A 6,487-nucleotide genomic window follows, 5' to 3' on the forward strand; every position below is an offset into this window, starting at 1 on the left:
CCAGGTACACAGAACAAGGGCAGGCAAGGAGGCAGACAGTCTCGCCCTCCCGGCCCTCTGCAAGATGGAAGAGCGAGGACGCCGCACATCCAGATCTCATCGCAGCACCCGCAACACCCGGCACCACTCCAGATGATCCCGGGTATGTAGGGAGGAAGTCCTGGTGCAAGGTGAGAGGGGGCACCGTTGTTGTGCGGTCTGGACAGCCAGCCGCGCAGGCCTCCACCGCGGGGATCCAACGGCAAGAACAAATCAGGGAAATCAACCCGCCTTCTCAAGATGGCCGCCCTCGGCCGCCGTCAGCTCGCCCCCAAAAGCAGCAGAGTGATTAATGATGCGATGGCGAAAAGCAGCCTCAGCCACACCTCAGACCGCAGCCGGAGTGGCTCCAGCAAGCAGGCAGGACTCTCGGCCTGCCCCACCAGAGGCAGAAGATCCTCTGTGCCGAAGGTACAGCACAGCCAGGGCGAGCCTCGGGTCCTGCAGCATCAGCGAGGACGGCGGCTCTGCCGCAGCAGGAGACGCCTGATGCAAGCACAGGAAGTGCTCCGTCTGTGCGCTGTAATTCGTGGGCGGTCAAGGCAAAGGTAGCGTCAGTATTATGGCAGGATTTTAGAAGGATTTATAATTGGTTGCTGGAGTGATGTTAAGGCGTATCTGGCTTTCTCTTAAATTTGTAATAATCTTTAATTCAAAAGTACCATATAGTCAATCTTAATTCTCTCTCTTTTTCAATGATCTTGTGCCATTGATGAAGCCATAAACAAATATGAAGCAATATGTTTGTCTTCATATATAATGACCTGGCAGAGCCTCTTCACCCTGGCGAATAGAGACATGCACATCACCTCTCAATAAATCTTTATGAGCTCGAAGCAGTTCATGTTTACAGAAACTCAACAATAAATGGGCAAATACTGATTTAGTCAATTTCACTTTTATTGGTCAATTTTACAGTTCCGTACAAATCAATATTCTCTTTCAATCACACAGTCTTTTCTTCGTGAGCCTATCACAATGTTGCACCTGATAATTTACAAACCAATGCAAGTGTGACACCGCACCAATTGACCTATCCTAGCACAGCACTCTCTGATGTAATTCTCACTCCTCGCAGCAGGTCACCCTCCTCTACAATTTTTCTCATACACAAATTCCACAACTTTTAGACAAGCACAATAAATAAGTAACTCTGGTCTGCTCCACTAAAGAATTCAGAAGTAGTAGTAGTAGTAGTAGTAGTAGTAGTAGTAGTAGTAGAATTCAGAAGTAACACCTTCGGACTTCCTCACATGTGCGTGCATGCGTATGTGCGTATGCAGATAAAGTCTCAGCCGGAGGCAAATCCCTTTGACTGCTATAGTTTGCCCTTTGTGCAATAGGTTCCACTATCACCATTCACTATTTGTACAATCACAACTATTGGATATAATCCCCATCTTAATTGTGCATTTGATGGAACCTCAGCAACCGACACCACAAAATCTTAGCAGGAAAGTAATAACACAATTGTATTTTCCACTCTTATCTTTATTCTAGGATCTTGGACTACTCTGATAACAACTTCAACTGCTCAGAAACATACACATAAACACTACTAATCTATAAACTTAATTGAAATACAAGACACAAGTTCAATACAATCACATAAGTCCAACAAAACAATTGCGATGCATAAGCCTATTGATACTCACACATTCACCACTGCAAATTTTTTTTAAACTGCAAGCCCCAGTATTCAAGTTCAGGCTTTGGATTTAAGGGACCCAGGCAATTCTAAATTTGTGTAATCTTAAGTCTGTTCCTTTCTCCCCTGTGACACTAACCGTCCTCCTGCTACAATTTGAGGGCATGAGGATCTTTATATTCCAGTCTTTGGGTGTATTCATTGAATAACCCTCACCACTGGTCATATGGACTTTTGTTTGGTGACAAGGAGAAAGAGCAATCATTCACATCAAGTCTTTACAAATGATAAAACATTAAAGATTTTATTTCAATAAATAAAGATAGTTTGTGGGAGTTAAAGGTAAATATTAATCTTTTGGTCATTGTCATTACCAATTTAGATTACCCATTTATATTTCAAAATGAAATAAAATACAATATTAATAAATATTATTGTAAAAATAGAGATAATGCAATAAATGTGTGCCATAAAGGAATTTCCGTAATTTGTCAAAATAACACTGGAGTAAAGTGTCCATTTAGAAACCAAATAAAGATCTCTGGTGGGAGAATAATTGCATAAGCATAAAGCCACAGTACTTCAAACGATAAAGAAATTATTAAGATGGAAAGTTTCTCAGCCATCAGTCAAAAGACATCTTTTGCAAAGGAATAGGGCTCAAAGGAAAATCTCTCATGAAGAAATGCAGTCTCATGAAACCCAGGAAAGGATCCCCAGAATGGAAAAACATCTCTAGGAACACAAGCAAATATCAATTTACAAAAACGCATATTGAATTATCGATTACATTTCCCGTTCTCCCTGTTCAATAGGATTTCAGTAAACCCTGGGAGCAGGTCAACTCCCTAGTTTCTCACTTCTTCTCAGAAACACTTTTTTTGAAAAGATAGTTCTTCCACATCTTGTGGTGCACACAGTTCTTCCCTGTCATCCCTTCTCCTCCCAGCGAGAATGTCACTATCATTTCTCTAATACATAACAAATACCTATTAACTAACTAACAGAAGTGGGGTGTGGCCGAAGAGTGTCGCCTCAGGACTGTGAGAGTGGATGAGAATGCAGAGAGAGACCTAACGGAGTGGGGACAAGTGTTGGAAGGAATGTCATTGAAGGCAGACCAGAATGATGAGGTCGCACTTATTTTTTTTGTAAATATCTTTTTATTGCAGCAAAATCAGAAAGGCATACAGTATATTCAGTCCATTCCCCTTGGTGCTCAGTGAAAGCGCCGCTCCCTTATCCCTGTATCACACAGCCATTCAGCTCACACCCCGGAGGTCGAGCGGCAAAGTCACAGGTACAAAGAAACTGCGCTGGAGCGTTCTGTATACGGCTGTAGCCACCAGGTGGGTGGGAAATGGCAGAGCTGCTTTTGGGTCCTAACACTCCCTCTCCCACGTCCCAAGTCCAGTTTGAACCAAGAGTCACTGTACACCCTCCTTGAACAAACCCCACCCCCTCCCCCGTAACACCCTCATCCCCACCTACCCCGCCACCCTCGTCTAGGATCCCCCCTGACCACCCCCTGCCCGGACCCCCCACCCCCCCAGGCGTGCCAGAGTATCACCTAACCGAGCTCTCAACCCCTCCACCAAGATCAGATCCGAAGCAAGGCACCAGGATTTATCAGCAACCATTCGTAAATCATCACATTGGAACGCAAAGGTAGTGAAGCAGCAAAGTGGGCCTAATCCGTCCCCCCGTCAGGCGGGCGCCCCGCCGGAGCCGGACTATGCACCGGGGAGTCCTCCTCTTCCACGTCCAGGAGCGTGAGATCTAGGACCAGCCCCTCCCACGCCCTGGCTCTCTCCAGTGCCATGTCATTGTCTATCCTGAGCGCGGCCCGCAGGCGAAGCTCACCCTCACATCTGGCCCATTTAAGCAGCTCAGCCTTCCAGCGCTCTACCACGGGGCCCCGGGACGCCTTCCATTGGGACGTAATAGCCTGCTTCGCCAGGAGGAGCCCCAAGTCCAGAAACTTGCTAGTGACTTTATTCTTTGATGTGTGTAGGAACCAGTGTAGTATGCAATGTGCCATGGTGAGTTGCAGGTCCCTCTCCGTCACCTCCCTCAGAACCTCCACTACTTCCTTCCAAAAGGGCCCCAGCTCAGGACAGGACCAGAACATGTGTTGGAAGTCGGCGGGATCCGCCGGGCAACGCGGACAGGACGCTGGGTGTGCCAGGAAGTACTTATGTAATTTATCAGGGGTCAGGTATGCCCTATGTAGGACATAAAAGTGCACCAGCTGGAACCTTGCGTTGCGCGTGCCATTCCGGGCCCCCTCCAGTATGCCATTCCAGGCCTCCTCAGGGATCTCAGTCGCCAAATCGGCTTCCCATTTCGCCTTCAAGGCCAGCAGGGGAGCGGTGGATTCCGAGACCATGCGTCGAGACAGGCACGTGACCGCCTTGACCGTCCCCGCCATCATCACGACGTACTGACAGCCCAGGGACAATGGCGGCTCCGACATGCCCGCCCCCCAGTGTTTGCGGATCGCCGCCGTTAAAGCTGCATGAAGGAGGAAGTCCCCACCCGCCAGCTCAAAACGGTCCTGCAGGAGGTCGAAGGGCAACATCACCCCGTTTTCGTACAGATCACCCATGGATGACAGCCCCTGCTGATCCCAACCGTCCAGCCCGTGCCACGAGCCCCCGTGCGGAAGCGCCCCTCAGAGTCTAAGTGGGATCTCAGGTGCGTACGGAACCGTAATACCGCATCTCCGGCGATATCTGTTCCAGCATTTCCGGGCCGTCGCAAACTCCTGCGTGAGGTGGAAATCCCCCATCGGAAGTCCCAGGACAATCCGGGACAACACCTGGACCGGACCCGCCGGCTCTCCCGATCCATCCGCCCCTCTCCTGGCCCGCGCTACCCACTGTGTCAGCCACTGCAGCTGTGCCGCCAAGTAGTAGAGTTCATAGTCCGGCACTGCTACACCTCCATCCGCCCTTGGGCGGAGAAGTGTGGCATGGGCCACCCTGCGCCTGCCCGCCCCCTACAGGAAGCCGATGACCATCGATCGCAGCCGTCGAAAGTAGCTCGCCGGGATCCAGATCGGGAGGGTCCCGAAGAAGTAAAGCAGCCGCGGCAGGGTTACCATCTTGAGTAGCGCCACCCTTCCCATGAGTGACAATGGGAGCGTGCCCCAAAAGTCGAAGTTCCCTTTAGTGTGCCTGATCGCCGTGCCGATATTCCCCTCAAGGATATCGGCTCTGTCATGGAAGATCGAGGTGCCAAGGTATCATAGGCTCCTCTCTTCCCAAGTCACGCCCTCCGTAGTTTGCGGGCATGCTCTCCGTGGGCGGGCCGGGAATAGGTGGGACTTCGCCCAGTTCACTCGGAGGCCCGAGATTCTACTCAGCGATTGCAGGAGAGTCTTAGCTCCACGCAGGGAGTCCGCCGAGTCCGCCAGGAACATCAGCAGATCATCTGCGTATAGTGCGATGTGGTGTACTTGGCCATAGACGTCCAGACCCCGATACGCCCGGCCCAGCCGGGCCCTCGCCGCAAGGGGCTCGACGGCCAAGGCAAACAGCAAGGGGGAAAGAGGGCAACCCTGACGGGTGCCCCTGCCCACCCCGCACATCTCAGAGATAACCCTCCCTGTCCTGACCCTCGCCGTCGCGTTCGTGTAGAGCAGCCTCGTCCAATCTACGAAGCCTTCGCCAAGGCCCAGCGCTCGTAGAACATGGAATAGATAAGGCCATTCCAGGCTGTCGAAGGCCTTCTCCATGTCGACAGCGAACACCACTGCCTTGTCGCCGTCATAGGTGTCGGCCTCTAGTATATGCAGGAGTCGCCGCACATTAAGCGCCGTATTGCGGGCCGGGATGAAACCCGATTGGTCCGCATGTACCAGCATGTGCATGTGAGGGAGCAAACGCGTCGCCAAGATCTTGCTCAGAATCTTGTAGTCCAGGTTGAGCATGGACAGTGGGCGGTACGCCGATCTGTCCCATGGCTGCTTACCCGGCTTCAGTAGGGGGACAATCAGCGCCTCTCTCGTGGTCGCAGGGAGACAGCCCAGCCGCTTCGACTCGTTGTACAGCCATGTCAGCCGGGGCGCTAGGAGATCTGCGTAGGTGAGATAGAATTCCGTAGGGAATCCATCAGTGCCCGGCGTCTTATTCCTCGCCATGCTCTTGATGGCGACCCGCACCTCTCTCTACTTGATCTTGTCCCCGAGTCGTTTCGCGACCTCCTCTTCCAGTTCCGGCAGGTCAAGACCCTCCAGAAAGGCCCGGAACTCCTCCACCGAAGGGAGGACCCTGCTGCGGTAGAGCTCTGTGTAGTAGTCGTAGAACAACGCGTTAATCCCCTGTTGATCAAATCTCGCCGCCCCTGCATGGTCTCTGAGCTCAAGGATGACCGAGCTCCGGCGGGTCGGGTTGGCCAGCCAGGCCAGGAGAGCCCCCGATTTGTCGCGTTCCGAGTGCGCTCGCGTGAGGTAGGCCTTGTAATCAAAGCATCGGAGACGCTCCACCGTCGCCGCCACCGCCTCCCGTGCCCCCAGCAGGGCCTCGTGAGTGTCCGGCCGCTCAGGCCTCGCCCTCTCCAGCCTCCGTAGGGTCTCGTCCTCTTTCTCAATTTCTTCCAGTAGCGTTCTCCGCACTCCCGATGACGTCGCAATGCACTGGCCCCGTAGTACCGATTTAAAGGCGTCTCATTCCGTCGCGGCCGAACCCGCCGTGCACGCGTTCACCTGGAAATATGCCTCGATGCCCGAGGCAATCGTGGTACGGAAGAGCTGATCGTCTAGTGCCTCAGGGCGGAGTTTCCAAGCCGGAATCCTCG

This window comes from Lissotriton vulgaris, chromosome 6 (assembly GCF_964263255.1).
Source record: "Lissotriton vulgaris chromosome 6, aLisVul1.2, whole genome shotgun sequence".
NCBI classification, from domain to species: Eukaryota; Metazoa; Chordata; class Amphibia; order Caudata; family Salamandridae; genus Lissotriton; species Lissotriton vulgaris.